This window comes from Corvus moneduloides, chromosome 2 (genome assembly GCF_009650955.1).
Source record: "Corvus moneduloides isolate bCorMon1 chromosome 2, bCorMon1.pri, whole genome shotgun sequence".
NCBI classification, from domain to species: Eukaryota; Metazoa; Chordata; class Aves; order Passeriformes; family Corvidae; genus Corvus; species Corvus moneduloides.
Genome location: NC_045477.1, coordinates 63,728,777 through 63,743,867, shown reverse-complemented (window position 1 = coordinate 63,743,867; position 15,091 = coordinate 63,728,777). Strand labels below are relative to the sequence as shown.

General features: G+C 33.0%; 1 long non-coding RNA gene across 1 annotated transcript; it reads left to right on the top strand.

The window, feature by feature from the left end:
* The first annotated feature begins 4,912 nt into the window (after positions 1–4,912).
* LOC116439844 lies at positions 4,913–13,979 on the top strand. The gene is made up of 3 exons (XR_004238322.1): positions 4,913–5,182; positions 9,737–10,051; positions 11,928–13,979. It is a non-coding gene; the product is annotated as an uncharacterized LOC116439844 (long non-coding RNA).
* Positions 13,980–15,091: the final 1,112 nt, after the last annotated feature.

Genomic DNA, 15,091 nt, shown 5'->3' with positions numbered 1-15,091 from the left:
AGGTCAAAACCATAAGAAGGATGTCATTAAAAAGCAAGTGAATAAATATAAAGCCATTTTTCCTGCAATCTATATTAAATTTTCACTATTTAATTAAACTCATCACTTTTTTTTCTTAACTAGGCTTTCCTTTGAAATTCTGTATTTATTCTATTCCTCTGTTTTACCAAGAGTAGTACCATTCTTTGAATTCTTGGTTGTGACATGATAAATTTTTCTTATTCTCTGCTTTCTCTGAGGTATCTGAGTGGATGGAAAGCAGTCATGAGAAGTAAATGAAAGCATGATGGAAAGAAGAATTAAAAAAGGACCTGGAGAGCATGTATCCCTATTGTTTTGAGCAGAAGTACAATATATCAATGAAAAGAGTCAAATGTGTTTTGCTATTAATATTAGCACAGTCTCCTTCTTCTATGGCCTTTCCATTAAAAAAAAAAAAAAAAAGATTTATGGAAAATACTGTTACATGCTATTAAAACGGCCATATGGCTTTGACTATAAAATAACTTTGCATTTAGGAGAAATTTTCAATTTTTAATACTAATTCACTCCAGTTATCTTTAAATCTTTTGTTTCCTAAAATGTATCACTTCAGCTGTGTACTCAATTGTGAAGCTGGTGCATCAGTAAATGCTCAATAGCCATGGAATATTTCACAACAGAACTGTTTTTACAACAGTAGTTCTTAATGGGATTCTGCTCATGTAGGAATAGATGTCTACCACATGAACATCTTCATGCGAACCAGTCACTCTCAGCTCCCTCTGTAAATACCACAGAAAAATTTCTTGGACATGATCCCAAAAACATCTAAAGTAGGTCAGAGAATCCATGTCCTTATATCCTTATTTCTATGTACTGACTAGAAATGGACCCTGAAATAACTAACTTAAATATTTATATCTATGTTTATTTCGATGGATCCCACATTGACCTTATTCTTTGCTGGCCCCCTTCGGCTGTACTAACAGAAGTAGACAGTCTTCAGAAGGAAAATATCATTTATTTCATTAGCCTAAAACAGTTAAAGGAAGTAGCCAATTCTGCACTGACTATGAACACTTGAATTCTGAAAAAGTGATTTCTTTTAAAGGGGTTACATTCACTGATGACTGTCTTGAGGATAAACAGCACTTTTTCTAAGACTCTGGGGAAATGAAGTTGGATTGGAGGTTGACAGAATGTTTAATTTTAAAAAAAAGTCAAAATAGTCTCCCAGAATTCTATTTTAATTTTTTTCTGATATTTTGAGGAGAACTAAAAAAGTCAAAGTTTTGCAGAATAAAGGGTTCTGTAAATATGTGTGATATGCAAACATATCACATACAGCTCAATATGTTTTCAAGCAAAAGATAGAGCTGCATTTCTATTGTATAGAATTTGACATAAATATGATCAGAGGAAGAAAGATTAACTTTGAATATCAAAAAAAACCCCCTGCTAAACAAAGCAAAACAAAACAAATAACCCCCTCCCTCAGGATGGTAAGAACTCCAAAATAACTATACAAAGGATTTGACATAAATCATCAGTTTGCAGCATCTGCTGTGATAGCTGGAAACCCACATAAAATGAACACCAGGAAGCTAGCAGTGCTTGATTCTTGGCCAGTTAGCCTTGGATATTAAATGATCAGGAGTGTCTCCATGTTGCAAAACTCTGGGGTCATCACTTGCCGTTGCACAGGTGTGTGTTCGAGCACTGAATTGTCCATAACGAGGTTGAAGTTTGGTGTGTTTAGACCTTAGAAAGCATTTTTGCCTATTCTTAAGAAAATGGTTTGATCTGAGTATTCATGGGTGGAAATGATAACTACTGAAAATGAAACACTACAGGATTACACCAACTGAAAGAAGAAGGCAGAAAGAATTCTTGCATCTTTTTCAGGTTAATAATGTTCACATTACATATTTTAGTAATATAAAGGTGGTTTATGAGATTTTATGCAACAGGGGTGATTTACAAAAGATGCAAAAAAATGTGAAAATAAATATTTATTTTTCACATTTTTATCATCCCCAGAGCCCATACTCCCTTTTTTTCTTTCTCAAAGTTAAAAATCTGTTGTAGTTCTGTATAGTTTATGTGATCACATATTTCAAAGAGGTATACAGCTATAATAATGCTAATACAAGCAGAGATAAATGTAATAGGAACAAAAAAAGAAAGAAACAAAAATCAGAAAATGTACTATGCTATACATATGATTATCCATACGGAGTATCATTATTTTGATAATATAATCTATAATATATCTATTATGTATGAGATATCAATTGCATTTTTGAATCATGCTATATTTTCAGTATAAATACATATTTCATTAAGTAGTAGTAGTTGCTCTTGTTGAAAGTGACCCATTAATGTAATAATTTGCAAATATTTGGGGTTTGGCTGATTTTGAGGAAAATGCTTTGGATTTGTATGTTTTGGTTTTAAACCACTGGTAACTATGAAAAAGGTTGTAAAAAGTTTGTGAGGTTTTGGGGTTTGGTTTTCTTTTTTTTTTTTTAGAATTTAAGCAGCAGAGAAAAATTTTAGATGAGCCTTCTGTTTACATCGTAAAAGTGATCAAAATGATGAGACACAAAAGAGAGAGAATTTCAGCATGCTTCATGCCTCTTTGTCAAATAATGTCCCTCTTGTAAAATTAAGGTGAATTTAATTCTAATATATATCATAAAAAGGAGATTCTAGGGAGTCTCAATCAAACCACATCTTGTTTTAGCACTCTGTTCAAGATGATTAAATTTTCCATTTTCTGTTCTTGATGGGAGTTGAAAAGGGGAGTTATTTTTATTCCTAGTTGTCTCCCCTGCTCATAAAATTATAGATTGCAGATTTTCAAAGAAAGTAAAAAGTCAACTCCCAGATGCACTCACTTCTCAGAAAAGAAAAAAAAAGTTATTAAAAATGTCAGCGCTGCCTTCTTTCAATTGTAATGATCCAGAGGAAAGAAAAAGAAGTGGTCTAAGATGAGCAGAAATTCTGCTAGGACAATTCTTATAACATGTTAGAGTGAAAAATCTATTGATACACAGCAAAAACTAATGCGAAAAAAATTATATGGAGAAAAAGGCATTTTGGGAGCTTCTCTAGGCTAAAACTGGCAGTTGAGGACACTGGCAAATCTTTCACAGTGAGTATAAAGACATATTTCAGATCATAATACTGACATCTGTAACAGGCTATAATAGTTAAAAAGCTTAGATAACACTCAGTATTTAATTCCCATTACAGAAGTTTTGGGAAAGAAGAAACTTCTGGCCTTTTCTTGGCAATGATGTTGCCAACCAGTTGAAACAAGCTAAACAGCGTAAGTCTGACACTCGTATGAGTTTGTATATCTGAGGGAAGGAGGACAAGAAGACTGGTCATGACTTTATTTCTGAGTACCCTTATTATACGAAAATCTGTCAATTTAAAATTTTAAGTATCTTTAAATGACAAAGGTGCCATTTCTTCTTCTCTCATTGTACTTCAGTATATATTCATGAGGGCATGAGACATTATATAATTTGCCATGAGGGGTTTTTTCTGTCTGCGTTCTTTAACCTTATTTAAGATGCTGATATAAGTAATTATATAAATTCAGTAGAAATTAAGAACAAGAAAAAGAAAGCAAGAAAAACTATTTACTTCTTTATTTCATTTTTAGAAATGTAGTATCTAGAAAGTTGATACATTATATGAAATCAATAGATAGCTGGATAGCTAAAAAATTTGGGTCAAACATGAATGAAATTCAGAAATTTCTGAATGAGGTTTGGGATAAAACGGGAAAATATTTTATAATCAATACTGAATGGTAGAGTTTGCCTATGCAAAAAAATATTTTAAAATGACAGAAATAAAGAAGAAAGTATTTTATACTTATAGGAAAAATAGCTGGAAATACTAGGTTTAGGGTGATTGGTATTTAGGGTTTTTCCCCAAATAATAAACAAACAAACAAAACTACACAAGCAAAAAAGTCAACAAAAAGACAACCCAGAAATATTAAAAACATCTTAATTTCAAAAGCAATATGCAGTAACACATTTCACTGATTGGAATTCTACAAATGCTTGCTTTACTAATTGTGCACTTTCATTTTTTTTGCCAGTAGCAGATGCAATTAAACAAACTGTGACTTCAGCTCATTATTATGACATTGGATAGTAGCAGATTCAATTCCAATGCAGCCATTTTTTTTCATATTTGTGGCGTTTCACTGCTTGTCTGAAATTAGTAGTACTGAATAATTTCCAAGTTTTAAAATAACTGTATTCTGTTTCATTTTCCACATAATTATGTTGACTTAACTTTTGATTACCAAACTTCATTGAATAAATAATTATCTGCTTAACTAGATTGAGACAGAATTTAATATTAAACTCTAAGGACTCAAGTCTTCATAGAAAATCAATTCAATTCAAGATTCTAAATGAGTTTTGATATTAAATATTGGGGTTTTTCACACCTTGGGCTATATTCTTAATCACATGTAACATTCACAATATCCAAGTAAAATATATGAATCTTAGGACAGTTTCTCATTGTGAATATGTAGTGGTGTTTAATGGACTAGAATTAGGTAGAAGTGCTTACAATTTGTTTCCAGGAACTTCTGAACTGCCTATCGCTCTTTTTTTGTTGTTGTTGGTTGGTTAGTGTGGTTGTTTGGGGGTTTTTATTCTTCATTCTGATGAAATTTTAATTTATTGTACTTATTAAACAAAATTATTTGGTCTCAGTTTAGCTGTCTGAAACGTGTTTGTTTCTGACAACCATCAAATTATTTCAATGATCTACATCTATATATGAGGAGATTTAGACATTGTGAGTTGTGACTCAGTCCATCCTAAAATAAACCTCTAAGGCAGATGGATTGATTTGCATTTTAAGGTACCTATCACTCTGCAGCAAAGCCAAGCAGAAAATAGCTGCTTCCAGAAAACAGTTTGTCATTTAACGGCACTGTAATAGAAATCATGCTCTCTCCCTTTATCTTCTATAACAAAATCAAACGTTCCACAAATATTTTTGCTAATATAGAAGATGTTCACATATTATGGAAAAAAAAGCATGAAAGATTCTAGAATATGATTACACTGATGTCTAGAGACCAAGAAAACTACTTCACCTGAACACTGTTAACATATGTGGCATTACTGAGTTTAAAGATTCCTTGCTGCTCCAGGTAAGCCACCAGAAATCTGGCTTATATTGGATTTCTTGTTTCTAATAGCTTTCAGTGGTACATTTTGTTACTTTATCAGTTAGGAGTTAATTAATTCTTTGAAACTACAGGGTTAACAAAGAGTATAATTCTGTTTTGTGAATAGGAATATTATATTAATCAGATTTATCCCATTGCACATGAAAAATATGAGATAAGTCTATGTGAACAGAATAGGGATAGAACTGCAAAAGAGAGGCTAAAAAAGGCAACTTAATATCCCTCTCTGTCAATGGCAAAAATTATTTTATTACTTTACCACAAGTTTAGAAATAGCAGCCAGCTAAGGGAACTATTAGCATACAGCCTCAGGTTCCCACAGTTGATCAGTGGGCCACTTAAGTGTTTGGCTGGTTTTTTCCTCTCTGATTTTCTCTTTCTATTGCTTTCAATTGATATTATTGCTCTTCCTCATGGCCAGAATCACGTCTCTGACCTGTAAAACATTAATTAAAACCAATGGTCTTCTTTCTTACTGAAGGCTATATTATCTCTTTGATTCACACATATTAGCTCTATTAATTAACAGCAAATATTATGGGCGAGAGTGTATATTATACGATACTTATAAAATAACAGTGTTGTCAAAATTAAACTAAGCTTGAATTTCCTGATAAGGCAAGAGGAAAGATGCTATTTATCTCTTAACAAGACTCAGGAGAAGTTATATGCATTTTATAGGGTAACTGGGTACACAAAAGTTATTGCAGTTTAAATACATATATATATATTCTAATTTTATATGCGTCTCCAATTATACATCACTCAAATACTTTCAGGGGTGATTGATTTTTAGCAGCATAGGACTCAGTGTTTGCAGACTTTTAAATTATTGTAGAAGAAAGTTGTAACATAAATTTGCTTTTTAATATTAAAATCACATAATCTTTCTAATAGTGAAATCACATTTTTGGACCCCTCAAAGAGAAAAGCAGGAGACTTCTGTGTACACAGCTGTATCACAGGAAATGCAAACATATTTTCATTTTATCTTGGGAGGTTGTTTGTTAGTGGCTTGCAATATATTTATGGTGACCATATTCTTACTTTGAAAAAAGTTTTCAGAGAAAATTGAGTCAACTTGTAAAATTCTGTCACTTATGGAATCCATTTACTTGTTTTTTAAACTAATAAAATGCCTTTATCTAAATAATTGGAATGAGGATAAAATGGTTAGCATGCTTAGCATTCATGGTGATGGACATTGTCACCTTTATCACTGTGGAAGCATCTAGATCAGAGTTGAACTAAAAAAGTAAAGTGCTATGTGTTGTTTATACATAAAATCCCATCCTAGGGCATTCAGCAGGGAGGAGCTTCCTGTGTTCATAGGCTGTTAAGTAACCACTGAATAAAATGAGATAGAATGCAAAGAAGCAAGAATCACAACCAAGGCTACCCTCCCTTACAGCATTAAGATCTTCTTTCTTACCAGTATCCACAAATCCTGAATGCTTTACTGCAGTCTGTCTTGGCTCCAGCAGGTTCATAGGTCAATGTTTGTTTCTGAAACTTCATTCCACATCTAAGAGTGTTATAACTATGAAGCATTCAACTTACTACAAAATTCAAAGTCATAGATTCAGGAGACTGGATGTGTAGTCCTGAGATAGATGCTAAAAGCCATGCAGGAGATGGAGCTCTGGTCAGAGCACTAGTTGTTAGAAATCCCAAAGTTTACATCTATTGACAGATTTCACAGAATCTTTTAGGTTGGAAAAGACCTGCAAGATAATCAAGTCCAACCTTTGATCAACCTCCACCTTGTCAACTAGACCATAACAGTAAGTGCCATATCCAGATGTCCAGTAATTTCTTAAACACCTCAAGGGATGCTGACTCCAACACATCCAATGACTGACAACGTTGTCTTGTCTTTCCCTTGTTTCAGAAAATGCACTGTGTGAAACTAGGAACAAAAGTTGACCTTGGAAATCCCTCTTCAAGAGCTTCACTCCTAAATTTTGAGTTCAAAATTGCCAACTACTCTTTGATACTTCTAACATTTTCAAATTCAAGTTCATCAAAGGCAAAAAAAAAAATACCTTAAGACTGCAAAAAATTAGCAAATAAGCACTTTCCAAAATACATGTTGGGGGAAAAAAAAAGAAATAGTGTTCTCAATCATGTCTGAGTGAGCACAAGGTTACCTCAGCAGACTATAGATGTTATGAAAATTGAAAAAGATCTTAACATGGATATTGATATTCTTAGAGATAGAGATATAGATAGCAATAGAGACAAAACTTAGTTTTATATAGTTGAATTTCAAACTGCATTTATTTACCAAACTTGAATTTTAATTTAGTCAAAACAAAAGGGTACATGACTGGATAAAATTTCAATAATGAGCCTGCTGTCTGTAAAAATATTAGAGCTTTTGCAACTCTTTCTGCACTCAGTAATAAGTGTAGATGTATTATAGCTTGAACTATAAATAGTTACAGGCAATCAGACATTAGCAAGGCACTTGACATTGCTAACTATTCAAAAATATCGATATTTTATTACTGTGAAAGAGAATCAGGAGTCAAGTGAGAGATTGGTGCTATTCTGATGATATTGTGAAGGACAGGACAGGTAACAGTTTGAGTAAAGTGTTTCTAAAGCTCACCTCATTAATATATTAAAATATTTCGCATTAAACATCAAAACATTACACTTTCTATGACATTTAGTTGTGATTGTAATTATAGTGATTGTTTTCTTTTTTTTTAGAATTAGTTTTTGAAGACTAATAGCTTGACTAAATCAATCTGCAGTATAACTGTTCCAATTTTTCTGTATCACGATAAGGCCTAAGCTTTGATAATTTTTAATTTCTTCTTTTTTTTTTAACATTTAAAGTATTTTTAATTAGCAGTTGTTCATGCTACTGTCTCTATTTTCATATGAGTTCTGTTTTAAGAGATGAAATGCAGACTCTATCACTGTAAAATGTGAGTTGCTTACTGGCTTTTTCACAAGCCAGTAAGCAACTCAATTTATGAGACACCTAGAACACTTAATTAAAGCATCTAGCCTCTGTCTTATGTTGAAATTTTAGAGACTTAATCTTCATAAAGTTTATCCACCACACAGAAGAGGGAAGTGCCTTTGAATGTCTCCAGAAAAGAAAAAAAAGAAAAAAAAGAAAAAAAAGAAAAAAAAAATCACGTTTGTTTTAACATAGCATCTAGTATGTTTGCTTAAATTTAGCAGATTAGGTGCCTGAGGGAGGGTGGGGGGGGATAAAAAGTTTGATAATTTTGTGCAAACAGTATTGACAATAAGGTTTCAACTGTGTTGAGTTTGGAAGTCTATGATGCCTGTGAAATTTTTGCTAGCCTACACTATTATTGGAATTACCAAGGCTTTAAACAAGATCGTCCTAAAATAAAAGCGAATCTTAGCATAAATTTCACTGTATTATAGATCAGACTGCTATTATGTCTTATTTAGACCTAGCTAAACAAATCCATTCATGTATTTGAATTTTCATTAGCCAAAATTAAATGCACTCAAACCTGAAGGAAAGGTGAAAAACATCACAAAAATTGAGCCACTTAAAATCATTTGAAGCAATTAAATATGAGTGATGTTTAAAACAAACCCATTGTGCTTTGAACCTGATTCTGGTCTGATCAACTGCTATGTAAAAAATTTGTGTGCACTTTAATTTTGTTTAGTTACATTGATTGTGGCATTATATCTTCAAATTCCAACATTGCACAGGTTGCAGTTGGCAGTGTTTCTCGATTACTAGCCGAAGGATAAAGTCATTTACTAAGGTTGAAAAAAAAGCTGTCAAAGCCATACTCTACAACTTAATGCTTGTTAGTTTGCCTGTTTGTTTTTATCCTGTGTCTGCAGGTGACTACAACACTACTAACACTCAAGGACTTTCCTATTTCTTCTCCAGCACTAATAATGTAATCCCAATTATTTGGGTTTTCATGTTAGGAAATAAAATTATAAACTTATATCATTTTCTTCTGGCCATGTTTAAGCTGAGATAGGGTTAATCTTCTTAGTAGTCAGTACAGTTTTGGATTCAGTATGAGAATAATGTTGATAATACACCCATGTTTTGGTTTTTGCTAAACTGTGCTTACCCTAAGTCATGGAATTTTCCGGTTCCCATACTCTGCCAGTGAGCAAAGCCACAAAGAGCTTTGGTGGGGAGCATGGCGAGAAAAGCTGACCTGAACTGGCCAAAGTTCAGGTCATACCAGAATGTCATGTTGGGTCTCTAAACTGTGGAGAGTTGGCTGGCAGCTGCCAATTGCTTGGAGACTGGCAGAGTATTGGTGGTGAGCAATTGTTTTGTGCATCACTTGGTTTTCTCAGGTTTTTTTCCTCTCTGACTCCTATTATTGCTGTTATTGTTATTGTTGTTATTAGTTGTAGTAATAATAATAAATAATAATGATAAATATCATTGTAGTATTATTTTAATTTATTTAAATTATTAAAATGTCCTATCTGAACCCATGAGTCTTACCTTTTTCCTATTATCCTTCTCTACACCACCAGGGGAAGAATGGAAGAGGAGTGAGAGAACAACTGAGTACTGGTTAATTAACAGCTGGGTTTAAGCCTTGACAGTCCTGGTTGTCCCTCTTTTCCACCTCACTTGAGTCAGGGCCCTCTAGAACTGGTCATAGGATTCTCCACTTCTTTCTCGTAGAAACAGATTAAAATTCATTCCCATAGGATCAGGAGCAAAATCAGCCCTTCCAATCTGTCTCGAAACTGACCACTGGAGACTGGAGCAGCAACTTTCCTGGAAGAACACCCATCTGCAATTGTTTTCCTTTGCTATTCAAGTCCTTGTGCCTCTAGGTCAAGGTAGGTTTCCCATCTCTCCTCCCAAGGTCCTCTCTGTGATCCTGCAGGTAAAAGCACAGGACACCTCATGGTGTGTGCTTCCTATATCCTCTTTCTCAAGCAAGAGAAAGAGGATAGCTCTCTGGTAGCTGAGATGCTGGTCCATACAGGTGGGGAGTAGGATCTATCCTCTGCAAATTGCTGGGCCAGTTTCTCCATATCCATAGAGAGGATAGTTTTCTTTCCTCTTTTACATAAATTGGGAATGTTTGCTTTACAAATGTAAAGTTTACCCAGTTAAGAGATTAAACGTGTTAAAAGGACACAAGCCCTTGACAACAGGAAATACCAACAAGATGATTGAAATATGTGAAACATAAGGGTCTTATTCATAACAAGAATAAGGGAATCATAAGAGAATGACACACATGGATACTCAGGATTCAGTCAGGGATACACTCAAAAGAAATACTCTTTGTTTCAAAGGACAAACATGACAAAAACTTAAATATCCATGACAAATTTAGTTGTTCAATGAAAAACTTTAGCAATAGGTAATTTTTCTTCTACTCCTTCGACAAGGGAAAATCTTGATGACAGTCATAAAGACGATCAAGATGACATCCTCCTCTCTGTTGTAAGTAGTTTTATCTAACAGAACAAAATGTTGCATAGAGAAGAGTTAAAAAAATATGGTCTTTAGTTCCAAGCAGACAAGTGCAAGTTTTTCTAAGCAGTACAGAGTATGCATCTGAATTTATTCATCAGTTTCTACTTTCATTTAGGTGTTTTATGTCTATCTAGCTCACTTTTGAAAGCTTATTATGGCTGGAACTTTCTTCTAAACTGTTTGGGAGTTGAGTATTAATTATGATTTTTGGCAGATGTGTATATATCTACCAGAAATTATGTGGATTTCTTGTAAAGAATTCCACCAGGTGTGGGATGACTGTCACTCAAATCCCTCTCAACCAGTTTTAGGTTTTAGAGGAGTACAATAAGTGGTGCAAACAGGTTTTTTTACAATAAATTTTCAAGCAGTCCTTCTAATCTTTTTTTGTGTTTTTTTGCCCCTACTTCCTAATTATCTTCATATTTATTGTTGTAAATGGTAAAAAAAAGACACCACAGCATAAGACTACTTTTTAGAAAATATTACAGCAAAAGATCCCCTCATGGTGGATTGTCTGTTGTCTAAGTTTCCGTGAACCTGTGAAATATTTTCTTTTGAAAGCAATAAGAATATTGTTTAATTCCAATTCAAATCATGCTAACTGAACCTTTTTAATTTTTAATTTAGTTATAAGATGTGCCACAGCTAGTGTAGTTTCCTTGGAAACTAATGGATCCAGAAAAAAAAAAATGTACAAGACTTTATTTTATACACAAAAGATTCTGGGTTTTGCTTACTGATTAATTCTGCGGGCCACTGAAAATGCTTTCAAAGAATTTTATCTTTAAGAAATACTTGAGAAAAAATTTCTCAGACTTTAGTCTTAATACAAAGATGTGAAAGTGTTTATGGAACATTTTTAATCTAACAGTATACCTGCTGATGTAAGTACAAAGAAATTCACAGAAACCTTAACCCTAACCACGCAGAAATGAAAAAATATGTACTAAAACAAGGAAACAAAAAAATTCAAATGGTAAGAAGAAACACTTTTGTTTACTGTGGTACAAATATTCAGAAATATGTATGTTTATGGAGATATTTTCAACTACTGCAATTTCTATCTTTTGAGATATTTTGCCAGTATGTGGAAATTGTCCAATGCTAATTTTTTCTGTTTGAAGTAGCTTTAGATAATTTGCTTGTATATTTTTAAAAATATTTCAAAATTATACAGTAAGTGAAATTTTTCACTTAGTGCCTCATATCAAACTCTATTTTCAGCTTCCACAGCCCTCAATATGATTTGTCTGAAGTTTCAGTGGCAGCTTCTCACACCACAGACACAGTGAGAATGGAACAGACATGAGTATTGAGAAGGCGAACACTTGGGTCTGCATGGGCAGGTGCAGCTTGACATGTGTTTGCAGTGCTCACGATCCAGTCTGGCAGGGCATATGCTGGCCATGACTCAGGAGCCATGTGGCTGCATGAGCACTGAGCCTCCTGAGAGGTGGGATTCAGTTTTTGGGACAAACTAGACTGTGAAAATAGTGCTGTGAATTTTCTGGATTGGTACTGGCATATACAGCCACTTCATATGGCAAGCAAAAGAGATGTTGTTTGCTTATACTCCTCTGTTTAAATGTGTATTATTCTTGTTCTGTGGTGATATTTTATATCCCTTCATATTTGTGTATTGACTGAACTTCTGTATTTTGTGATTGTCAGGACTCTTGCTATCTAAATGAGGTTAAATTGCAATTAAACACATAGAAAATCCAGAACAGAGGTGGTGTTGAGAACTATCACTGAGCTGAGGAGGTCATCACACAATTTATTTCTGAACAATCTTTTGTTTTATATGCTTATAAATACAGCCATCCAACTCACAGAAAATACATGGTTTAAAAGTTTTAAGGCTTTTCCAGCGAAGAAAAGAAAAGAAAAGAAAAGAAAAGAAAAGAAAAGAAAAGAAAAGAAAAGAAAAGAAAAGAAAAGAAAAGAAAAGAAAAGAAAAGAAAAGGAAAAGAAAAGAAAGCCAGCAAATTCACTGATGTTCTTTATTCGAATTTCCTGATTTTGCAACTACATGTATAACAGTGCATTGTCAATGCAACATATAAATGTCAATGGTTTAATTGCATTTAGATGGATCCTTATCACCTAATCAGGATGATCTCTTAATTTCTTTGGTAGCCTCAGAATGCATTTGGGCATGTCATCAGGCTTCTGAGGAGCCCTAGGAAAACGACAGACTTTCCTTTTTGTTACCAAATGACTCAGAATTCCATTAGTAAAGAAAGTTAGAAGACTTAGCAGCTAGTAGCTGTTCTAGTCCTCAGGCTAATAATGCTTTTTTTCTCAGTTTCTATTGTAATGTGGAATCTGCAACCTGTATGCAAAGCAGAATGAATATTTGGGCCACAATCATCTGAGCAGACACATCTTCAGATAATTCTACAACTGACCTACATGTACTCAGGTACCAAAATTCTATAACCCTCACCTCATGACCACCTTCTGGCTCATTGTATGGGATGTACAATTTCTCCAAAAAGAAACTTTGAGTAATTTCAAGAGATACTGTGACTATCTAATAATTATTACCCCTGGGGTTTTTAGATACATTTGGATCACTCAGCCTAAGCAATTGCGTTTTCTTGTTCTTTCTTCATGTATGCAGTGGCTTAGAGTACTTGACTACAATTTATGGACACAAAATAAAATGAAAAATAAATAAAAATATACACTTTTACAATGATTATATTCTCTCTAAAAGAATATTAAGTTGTAGTATTGGTTACTTTTTTATGTTTTATTTGCTAATTTTTATGTTATGAGGTCTTTACCAGTTCCATTGCTCGTATGTTGGGTTTTTTTTCTGTAATGTTGGAGAGGGACTTGTACAGCATGCAGAGATTCAGATTCAAATTCAGTTTTATGCCTATTTTATTTGATAAATATAAAATACTTTGGCCTGTTGAATGAGCAAAATATTTTCTGCAGTCTTATTTTCCACAAGATTTAATTTTCAATTTTATTTTTTTAATGTATGCTAAAAGCTTTGAACAGAAAGGAGTATATGGTTGCTTTTTCTACTACCTTTAGGTTTTTTACCAGATTCACAGTCCCTGGACGTTGAATGTTCTTCCATATAAGTAATTTTTTTCCATTTGCTCTCATAGCTTTTATTAACTCTTTCTTTATAAATTATTTAGTTCTCTGTAAATAAACTTATCTGCCTGCCCAACAACTGTTAAGGATCCTCTTATTCTGTGTACATGAACAAATCACCATGTGATGTTTTTCAAATAAAGATCAGAATGGCATGAATTTAAGCATTATTATTTTATCATTGATAGATGCAAATAAAATAATAATAATAAATAATAAGAGTTAAAATTTTTGCCATTGAAATAGTTGTTTTAAACTATTTTATACTTTTTATTGACAGATCTGTATGTAGGTAATTAAATTTATTTCATCATTGATGAAATTTACCTCAAAATTACGCTTTGTAAGTAAAGCTCTCTATTAATTTTTTTTTTTTTTTTTCTTTTTTGTCCAGAATATAATAAGGAACTTACTACTCCAGAATAGGTACATGTATTCATGTATTCATTTCTATAAATACTGCTATTATAAAAGTTCTAAACTGGCCAGACCCACACACAGCAGTGAAAAGTTGTCTGGTAAAATGTAATAATAAAATGGAAGTTGAAACCAGCAAAGACAGAGATGTATATTTAGAAAAAAAAAAAAAAAAAAAAAAAAAAAAAAAAAAAAAAAAGAATAAGACAAAACGTATAAGCTCTTATTATGATACAACCAATTCTTCTGTATAAATAAGAGGCCTTAAAAGTAGAAAGATGAGATGTACATAATGATAAAAGAATTTTAAAGAGAAGAAACAAAATTGCCTAAAATTTAATATTATGGAGGATTATGATGCTATCCAAACTTAATTTCTTGAGTCTTCGGAAAAGTATCATAAAATACCCAAATGGAGAACATGCTTAATTTGCCAAGGTCATTTTCTTTAAGTGCACAAGTAAACTTTACACAATTAGGCAAACTCAAATGAAAGATTCCTGTCTGTCCATAAAGATTCTTTGATATTAAAGGAAAAATAAGTCATATTACACATCTGGAAAAAAGATGGGCATTGTTTGGGGGAGGAGGGTTGACTATTTTTATTTCTTGTTTAAGGATTTTTGGTTTTGCTTTGTCCCCACAAAAGACGACCAAAGTCTCATTGAAATAACAAACAGACTGACAAGAACAAGTTTGACTGAGGAAAAGCAGAGTCATGTCTAGAAATACTTCCCTCTCAACAACATAAACTTCAAATGCCTGAGAAACTATTGGGAAAAAGCATATAGGAAAGAGTCTGGTTTGTTTACATAAAACAGTTAAATTAACAATGGATCAATTGATTAACTATT